The 10280-nt window shown below is 29.5% G+C and overlaps 1 protein-coding gene across 1 annotated transcript in view; it reads right to left on the reverse strand.

The window, feature by feature from the left end:
• Window positions 1–10280, reverse strand: part of LOC132703318 (probable G-protein coupled receptor Mth-like 1) — a 107717-nt gene that overhangs the window by 39853 nt on the left and 57584 nt on the right. The window lies entirely within an intron of this gene.

The following is a 10280-nucleotide window of genomic DNA, read 5'->3' on the forward strand; positions in this document are numbered from 1 at the left end:
TCGGTCTTTAATGGCCTGAAAAAGATGACTAAGTTTATATAAATAAATTATGTATGAATTCATGTTGTTGAAATGGTTACAATATTTTTGTATCACGTGTCAAAATAAACATACTTGGGGTTCAGAACCAAAAGTGCGTATACAATTGTTTTAAAATAATTAATATATGCACGGAATGAAATGATTATTTTTATTTAATTAGAAAAGCTTGTTTAAAATAAACCTTTTTTTACGTTACAAAATAAGAATTACGTATTAAAATAATATTATTTTGTTATACTGCCAAATAAATTAAATAAATACTTAGTAAAACCAAGCAAATAATTATTTCTTCTCACAACAGGCAATCTTTCTTCAATAATACTGAATATTTTTTAATAGAAAGAATAGTTTAATTCTGTAAAGTGTTTATGGTTCATATTCCTATAATATAGCCATTTGCATTAACTCTATTACTAATTTTGATATTAATCAGTCCAACTCGACGTTTAGGAATAATTTCAAAAAGCAGTTGTTACGTACACACTAATATTAAGCTCTTCTACAAAACATGTGCCCCTTTACTTTCCTTTCCTTCCCCCTCCATTTCTTCTCTTGTCTTTTCTTTAGAATTATGTGTATTTACGCTTGGCGCTTCCAAATAAATTCTATGAAATTTTTTATTATTATATTTTCGCTGTTAAATTGAGGCCTGAACAGTATCTAGAACTTCTACATGGCTGCCCTAACAAGGCCTATTGTTGACCATTATTTCACTTATTTAACTTTGGTTATGTAATTATTTCTATGTAACTTTGATGGTTATAACAATAAATGTATTATTATTATTATTATTATTATTATTATTAACTTACCTCAACCGGCCAGTTGGTTTTGTTTTCGCTCATTTGTATGTATAAAACAAATACCCTATATTACATAACTTTTTTTAAAAAAACTTCCACAGGCTATTGTCATGCTAACTACTAACTAACTACTGTAATCTCTAAACAATCAGCCCATCTTAACCGCAAGTACAAAATAGAGTGGAAAACAGTTTCAATTAGCTCTGAAGAAGCCCACAACAACTAACGCGGGAGGCAACCAGAAGATTTAGAAATAATATTATATATCTGAAATAGAGTACTAGCCGAGAAAGTCAATAGCTGCATCTATGGGAACTTTACCAGGAGTTCAAATTGAAATGCATTTTTTAAACATTGCAGGTTTGTGTACATTTTATTGCATGTTCAACGAATTTTCTACAAGATTAACTACTATTTACTACTCATTTAAAATGTATGTAGATTTTTAAGCAAGCTAATTTAAAGCGGACACAGAAAAAACCAATTATCCAAATAAGAAATGAAATATATTATCATTTTTAGGTTTCTCATGTTACTCTATATATGTAAAGTTTTATTTGCATTAAAATAACTTTATATTTCCATCAATGTTTACTTACAGGGAATGAGTGTAACCAAATTAATGACAAAGGTTGTATAAGTAGTTAGATGCAAGTAGGAATAGTATTATATTTAACTGTAATATTATAGGATTTGTTAACTCACCTAAAAAACGCAATGCGTGACAATTATTGTCTCATCTTGCCTTGTCATATTAATAATAAATTACGCTCGATCCGACAAAGAGAGTACCCGACTGTTTGGTTTTGTGAACTAGGTCACCGCCGCATATTTAGGTTATGTGAAAGCGCCAAGCATCACAACATCGTTCTTCAGTAATTCTTTGGGTATTCTTACTTAAACAGTTGTAGATTAAGTGGATAGAAACGAATTTTATTATTATAAATTAATGAATTGTCGAATTAATTAATTGTGATAATATTAATAACCTTTCCTAATTTTAGGGCTGATAATTTTCTACTGAAGTGTGATGGAGAATTCGTTTGTAGGTCGCAAAGAGAGCGGATAACAAAAGCAGTTACTTCGCTAAAAATGCGAACATTTATTAGATTGACCACAGATTATTTAGTTTCATCTTTTCATGAGCTTTTTATTACCCGTTTTTACTATGGAAGGCCCATTAAGATTTGTGGTATAAAACGATTTAATGATGGCACAGCTAATTTAGCCCGAATCGAAATAGAACGCAGTCAATACGTTTTAAATCAATACACCGATTTCGATTTTATGTCCTGGCAAATGATTTTGCAGTGTGGCTAATGTAAATAATAGAAATGTTAGCATCAGCACTATACTCGAAATAATATTTTACGTAATGTAGTATAATTTAGTGTAATACTAATGGCATTTTTTATGCCTCCAAAAGATTTATTTTATTAAAAAAAATTAAACACAACATTTTTGGAAAGCGTTGAATGAAATACAAATATTGTTTATTATAAATGGAACGAACACGCGGTATATTGTTATATTATGCAAGTTAATATAGCATCTTCCTCGTTTTGCTGCACTTAAGCCCAACATTATTTTGACCTATTTTTGAGTAGTGGTAATCGACCGTATCGTAGCGTAAAGGAAGCACAACAACAATTCTGTGGAATGAATACACGAGTGAAATCTTTCTTTGAGGACACCTCTAGTGAGCGGACATTTCCTTTAGGAAAACAAATTTTTTGGAAGTAAACTTTGTCTATTGGTCCATTTGTCCACCCTAATAACCCGACGTGGTCAATTTTTTAATTAAAAAAAATCTGCAGCCTCCCTTAACCGAGCACGAACGAACGAATAATAATAATAATAATAATATTTAAAATAAGGAAGTTAGATGCTGTGATGCTGTATATATGAACACCGTGTGCCAAATAAAACGATCCACTATACGATCTGCAAACCCATAGGAGATACGAAAAAAATATTCGTACAAAAGTTTCTTGGACTCTTCTGAAGATTTAAAATATTATAATTTTTTTGATACAGGGTGTCCCAAAATGGAATTAAATAGAACACCTTATATATTTCGACATTTTTGGAATCCTTGGTTAAAATAAAGATCACTTTTTCAAGCAATTCCTATTCAAATTTTACATAGTTTGGGTAGCACTTGAGGTTATGTATTTTTTTTCATATTTTGTTTGCCCCATATAAAATTGTGTTGTGACGCTACTGATCCAGGTATTGCAAGAAAAATCAGTTTGACAGATGCAACTCAGCTTATACGGGTGCCCAAATAAATGGTGCCATTTTAGCGAATTCAATTAACAATATCTCAAGATTTTCAAATGGAACAAACACACTATATTTTCCTTCAGAAATCAATTCTACGACAAAAAATAAGATAACTTTGTAATTTATCTTATATTGAAATTTTACTTACTTTTTGAGATATTCGAGGTTTAAAAAATGTCGAGGTTAAAAAATTAGGCAAGAGATTCTTGCATTAAATAATAGTGTTAAATAATAGTGATGCGGTTAAAAATGTGGTCGCCAGCATTGTGACACGCTACACAATGTGTATTGCAGAGGAAGGACAATATATTGAAAATATATTAGAGTATCACCCTATTTAAGTTTTTTTTAGTTATTTGTTTCTGGTCTTTTTTTGTATTATAGATTTATTTATTCAAATTTATTACCTTGTTTAGTTAGCCTACAGCCTAGATAATTATAGATATTAAAAGTTTCTCTAAATATGAATTCTAAAGATTTATTAAATCTGAACAAAGTGTGTAGTATAGAGCCGATTTTTTTCAAAATTTCGACGAATTAATGGACACCTAAATACCTAATATTGCCAACAAGTGACCTAATATGGGCAGCTTTAAATTCAACAAGAATTTATGCGGGTGTTATTTTAAACCTCGATTACCTCAAAAAGTAAGAAAAATTTAAATATGAAATAAATTACAAACTCACCTTATTTTTTATCCTAGAATTGATAACTGAGAATTGATTATATTTGAAAATCTTAATATTTTGTTAATTGAATTCACCAATACGGCACCAGCTATTTGGGACATCCTGTATAAACTGAGGCGCAACTGTCAAACTGATTGAGGAGTGGATTATCTCCTTAGTCCGTGGTTAAATTTTCGTTGCAATACCTGGATCAGTAGAGTCACAACACAATTTTATATGGGGCATTCAAAATATGAAAAAAAAACACATAACCTCAATTTCTGCCTAAACTATGCAAAATTCTACAAAATTTTTTATAGAATCCAGCATTAATGAGCTTCCCGATATATAAAATCGGTGAGATATAAACTGAAACTTCCAATAAAAATTCTTTCTGGTACCTTCCGACCATACATAAAATGAGTTTAATATTTCGGGATCATAAAAACGGTTTAATGGCCGTTTTATAGCATGCATTACAGTCAGCAATTTAAAATGTATGCAGTGTCTCGATCTATAAAACATTTAAATGCTTTTAGGATATGCCTGTCTCATTTTACATTTATTGGAGATGAAATTAGTGAAGGTTTTAATGTATCTTTAACGAGGATATAAGCTTATTTATTTATCTGGCGCCGGGAAACCGAACCGAAATAGAAAAATTATAAATGCAAGAAAGATTTTTGGTAAACTTAATTCTAAATTGTTTGCTCGAACGTATTAGGTTTTAACCTCCAGAACATGTTATACCTGGATCAGATATTATTTATGGTGCACATCTGAAAAGATTAGGAGGAATATGGAATGAAATGAGCGATACATTCCTGGCAAATGAATTATCCTAAAGCACGAGTTTGTTCACATAATCCACGATTTGGTAAAGAAAAAAAGTCAACTAGTTACATTTTCTCGAAAAAAAATTTTTTTTGAGTAACAAACTGAATTTTTTGACTGTCGAGCTATATTTGGCTATTTAATATATTTTAACAATATTTTTAGGTTTTGTACATTAATCATCCGTATGTAGTTTGTGTTTTCGGACATTTTGTAACAAATCCCACACAAAAATTTTATATTGTAAAATTTTTTATTGTTAAAATAAAAAAAAATCAATACACCGTGATAATAGTCTACTTTTCGTCTATTTTTGAATGTATAATGTTGTTTTCCAAATTATAAACGAATTATTTTGGCATCGTTCGCGGCCCACGGGCAATTTTTTTATGTCACCTTAAAACTATAATAAATGAAAAAATATGAGTTACCCGGTTTCCAAACATCCGATGAAAATATAACAAAAATTTAATTTATGAGATCGGCTGGCAACTGGCGCCTCTGCATCAATTTGTGAACCGACTTGATGATAAAATGTATTCTATAATTCGTTTTTCGTTAGTTACGACACGGCTTACGTTTGATTAATTTTTGATCTGGTCAAAATATGTTGTTTTTATTCGAATTTAAATTCCAAAATACTTCACAGTTCTTGAACTAGGACTAACAACATTTGTGCGATTTGCTTCTGCGTTTTCTAGATTCTGTACTTTTAAAACTTCTTCCACCAGCAAAAGTTTAACCCTTATTTTGTTTACTTCTTGTACCGCTTTTTCTTTTCAAAACAGCACATCATTTTTCACTCACTGATGGCAATGAAACGCGGTTTGCTCTAGTCGGCAATAGGCAAAAAAAAAAAGAAATCATTGCGTCATTTTTAAGAAAATTATTGTTAACAATTTATTGAAACTTTTATCATTTCGGAAATTTTGTTTATCATAAAAATTCAGAAACAGCCACATTTGAAATAGATCACTGAATAGAGTTTGTAATAGTTCCTGTATATTGCGATTTCGTAAACAGAAATGTGGTCCGCATTAATTTTAATCACTATGATATTGTTTTCGTTTTCGTTTGCCATTTGACGCAAATCTTTAACGGAAAAATTCATCACTCTTACCACTCTCCAGGGCACCCCTTGCCAATGTTTTTTAATCTTAATCCTAAATCATTGCTCACTATTTGATCCCTCATCCCCCACAGTGTTACATCGTTGGAAGATATTACTGATGCAAAGTCGTTTGAATTATTTTAGGGGAGGAACAGCGTCGACATAGAAGGATCAACGGAAAACAGGATAACGCATACAGGATGGCGCCATAGTGTGGAAAGTAATCTACCCTATTTACTATATTTTTGAACATTTGTTTTAATAAATGTTGCATTAGATCAAAAGACTACTTTTTACACAACAGAGGAGATAAAACAAATGTATATTTTTACACCCTATACTTTTTTGAATATTATGATTCTCATAAGAAAGGGAACATTTATATATATATATATATATATATATATATATATATATATATATATATATATATATATATATATATATATATATATATATATATATATATATATATATATATATATATAATAAATAATGTTCCCTTTCTTATGAGAATCATAATATTCAAAAAAGTATAGGGTGTAAAAATATACATTTGTTTTATCTCCTCTGTATATATATATATATATATATATATATATATATATATATATATATATATAATTATATATAAATATATATATATATATATATATATATATATATATATATATATATATATATATATATATATATATATATATATATATATATATATATATATATATATATATATATATATATATATATATATATATATATATATATATATATATATATATATATATATATATATATATATATATATATATATATATATATATATATATATATATATATATATATATATATATATATATATATATATATATATATATATATATATATATATATATATATATATATATATATATATATATATATATATATATATATATTGCATGACCAAAAACTGATCCGTGTAAAATATGATTTCTTAATATCTAAATAAAAATGCATATATGTATATTACTGAGTAATTTTAAAACTAAATAACTAAGTAATTTTTGGACTTATTTGATGACAAAAGTTGTGACGGTCTGTGCGTAACCTTTAAGTAAACCACACTATAAAAAACAATACATTTCAGGTTTCAGACATGGCCGAATGATCCCAGCAGTCTTGGCCAAAAGAAGTAAGAGAAGAAGGAGAAGGTTACAGATTCGTAGATTGGTGCACAAGCTGTCCGTCCTGTTATCGTAAATTAGTAAAAATAATCTAAAAATACGCAACATAAGATCCGGTTCAGTTTACCAGTATATAGTAGTGGTGCTAATAGTCTTCGAAAAATGAAGGTACATGCTAATTAGCAATATTAGCGCAGGTGTTAGATTAGTTTACTAGTAAAAATGTGCCATGCTAGAATTCATAAGGTCGAATTTTGGCTTCAAGGAGCGGCCAAACTACATTGTTTGGGAATATATCTCATCCACAATAAGTAAACTCCATTGACTGATATGACGGTTGATACACAGATATAGAAGTAAGGAAATCAAAAAGTAAATCACAACGAGCATACACATAGTTGCGAAAAATATTGATAAAGAAAATTAATTTATTTTATTTATTGACACAAAAATCCCAAATTCTTGGAAGGAAAGTTAGGAAGAATAATATAATAGTATTTGGCATTGAAATCAGCCAAGAGAATATTTCAACTGAAATACTATAGGTACAAATTAAACACAAATTTAAAAATATTACCAAAGAAGAGAATAATACTTACACTATCAATACACAAGCTAGACCACCTATTATTATAGAATCTATCTGTGTATGTACCCTTTTCTAATAACCCCTCAACAGGTAACAATCTTGCGGTTTACCTGACACAGAGATCTGAATTGTGGCAAATAGAATTAAAAACATCAAATATCTTGGCATACTATTGGACAGCCAGCTAAAACGGGATATTCATATTCAAACACTAGTTAAAAAAAAACAGATCCCTGGTATATATTTTTAAGTAAACGAGACAATTTTTTTCAATAAAAGAAAATCTTTACACTTTGCGTGGGTCCAGACACTTTTGCTATAAGGCATTATTAGAGTCCTTAAGTATTGCAGGGTATTAACTATTCGACAACTATACTATAAACTAACTATGATTCTTATGCGGAAACTCATTGTTCAACAACCACATATCTCATGATCCTTTTACTAAAGAAAAAGCGAAAGAAAAATTAACACAACTATTTAAATAGAAAATGATAGGGCGATAGCGAACATTTCTATATGTTGGATATAAATTATATAACATAATTCCTGCTGAAATATTATAAATTATAACATCTAAAGGGTTCGGCTATAAATTGACTAATTGGTTAGTTTTGGTCCCACAGTCATTGATTAAGTTTAAGTTTAAAACAATTTCAATTAATGCAATCCATTATTTTGGCTCCTCCTCCCCCCTTTTGGTCAGTTTGTTTTTGTAAGCTAGGATTATATATATTATATTGTGTGGGTTATTTGTAAAATAATTAACACTTAAGATAGCAGACGAGTTCCGCAACTCATGTTTAATTAAGTGTTATGAATTTTGTCACGAATGTTATTATGATGTCTTATTTTTTGTTTATGCCAAATTTAAATTTAATATGTTATTAATAAACAAGTTATTATTATTACAATTATTGTCTTTTTGGCACTTAACCAAAACTTGGCAGCCTTGGCGCTTAAAAGAAGGCAAAGAGGTAGTCAGGAGTGACAGTATGACGAAAGACAAAGCCAGTTTTAAGAAACGAGCGTCATTAAGATCAACCGTTAACTAAATCAGCCAACCGAGACTACAAACCAACTAACCAACTAAAACAACGGCTCCTGATGGTTTGAATGCCCGTTAAATTGCCGAATATCAGATGACTAGGGGTTTGTTCCGTAACGCATAATCTAGGCAATTGGGTTCAATGCCTCAATGCAACTGTTATAACATTGACGTCTTATTAAACATCAGTTACATGAAGTTAAATGAAAAACGGCTTATTTTAAAACCAGTTTAAGCGAAACAACAACAAACATTTTTTTATTAACCTGATTTTCCATTATTAAATAGCGATTTGCACTGGAACAAATATTTTATTATTCATTAATCATTTTCCACACACTTTTTGCGGTTCCTAGAATTACAGTACACAAAAATTATAGAGCTTAAAAATCACCGAAATATTTAGATTTGCAAATTGTAACAAAATAGTATGCAACAAGTGTGGTAAACGGCATTTGAGTTTATTTGTTACGAGCGGGGCGAGTGTTTAAAAAACGAGTAACTTAACATTATTGCAAAACAACACGAATGCATTTACTAATACGACTGTCACTATTGGCAAACTCCAAAATTGAAGCCGTCACTCAACCGATTGCTTAAAATTTAAATAAATAATTTAAAAAATCAATCGGATATCAATCCAAAACATTAACATAGGTAGAGTATAATAACAATAGCTTTCTCATTATTATTATAAAGATTTAAAAAAAGCACCTGACGGTTACGACTGCAAGATGTATTTTCGGCAAATATTTTGTCACTGGCCATGAACTGTAATCAACATGGAATTCCTCCGGCTAAATTTCTGGAAAATGAATAGGGGATGAAGCTTTATGATCACCGTCGTTTTATGCAATTACGAATCTTCCCTTGCAATCACGATAATCGGATTTGCAATAATGAGGAAATAATACATAACCAAAATGAGTTCATAATTAAATCCCATCAATGTTTAGCTCGATGGGAATCAACAAAATAAAATCTGTCAGCAAAGTCAGTTTGTATAAAACCAAACAACGATATTGGAATGCAAGTAGGCGAGTTTCTTTAAAGATATAACAATCAATTTTAGCAGTTTAATATTTGATAGTTGTGAGCACTATATTAATGTTATATTATGTTAAAATATAAGGTGGCCGCTATCCGCCAAAAAAATTATAGCCAATATTGCAGATTTTGCAGACATGCATATATATTCACCAATTTTCCAAATTTGGTTCCCCTATGTGCCTCGAACATTTACCTCATGTCGAAATCGATACAAAAAAACATTTTTAATTCTTCAATATTTTACAGCTTTGTTCGGTCAATTGAAGTTGTGCCTCAAAAAAGAAAGTTTTAAGCAACTGTTCCAATCGTGCACACCCAATGAAATATTCCATTTAATTCCCAAAAACTTCACTTAATTACAAAAATATAATGTAATTTCATATAGATCGATGTAATTTTGCGCAGTTTCTTGTTGTTAAAAACTACTATTTTTCTTTTAAATGCATTTAGAACTCCGATATAGTTGGTCAATTTTTTGTCGTTTCTTCCCTTATCAAGCAACATTCATGGTTACAGGGCGTTGATTTGTGTATAATCCGAAAAAGTAATTTAGCACGAAATTCAGTATTTACTGGCATATTGCAATGAATATGACAGTGTAGTAAATGATGTGCATTCTTGGAAAAGGCAAAATTTTCTCTTGGTTTTATTAGAAATATTCCCTACTGGTGCCACACCGAGG

This window comes from Cylas formicarius, unplaced genomic scaffold (assembly GCF_029955315.1).
Source record: "Cylas formicarius isolate icCylForm1 unplaced genomic scaffold, icCylForm1.1 PGA_scaffold_6__28_contigs__length_40554024, whole genome shotgun sequence".
Taxonomy (NCBI): domain Eukaryota; kingdom Metazoa; phylum Arthropoda; class Insecta; order Coleoptera; family Brentidae; genus Cylas; species Cylas formicarius.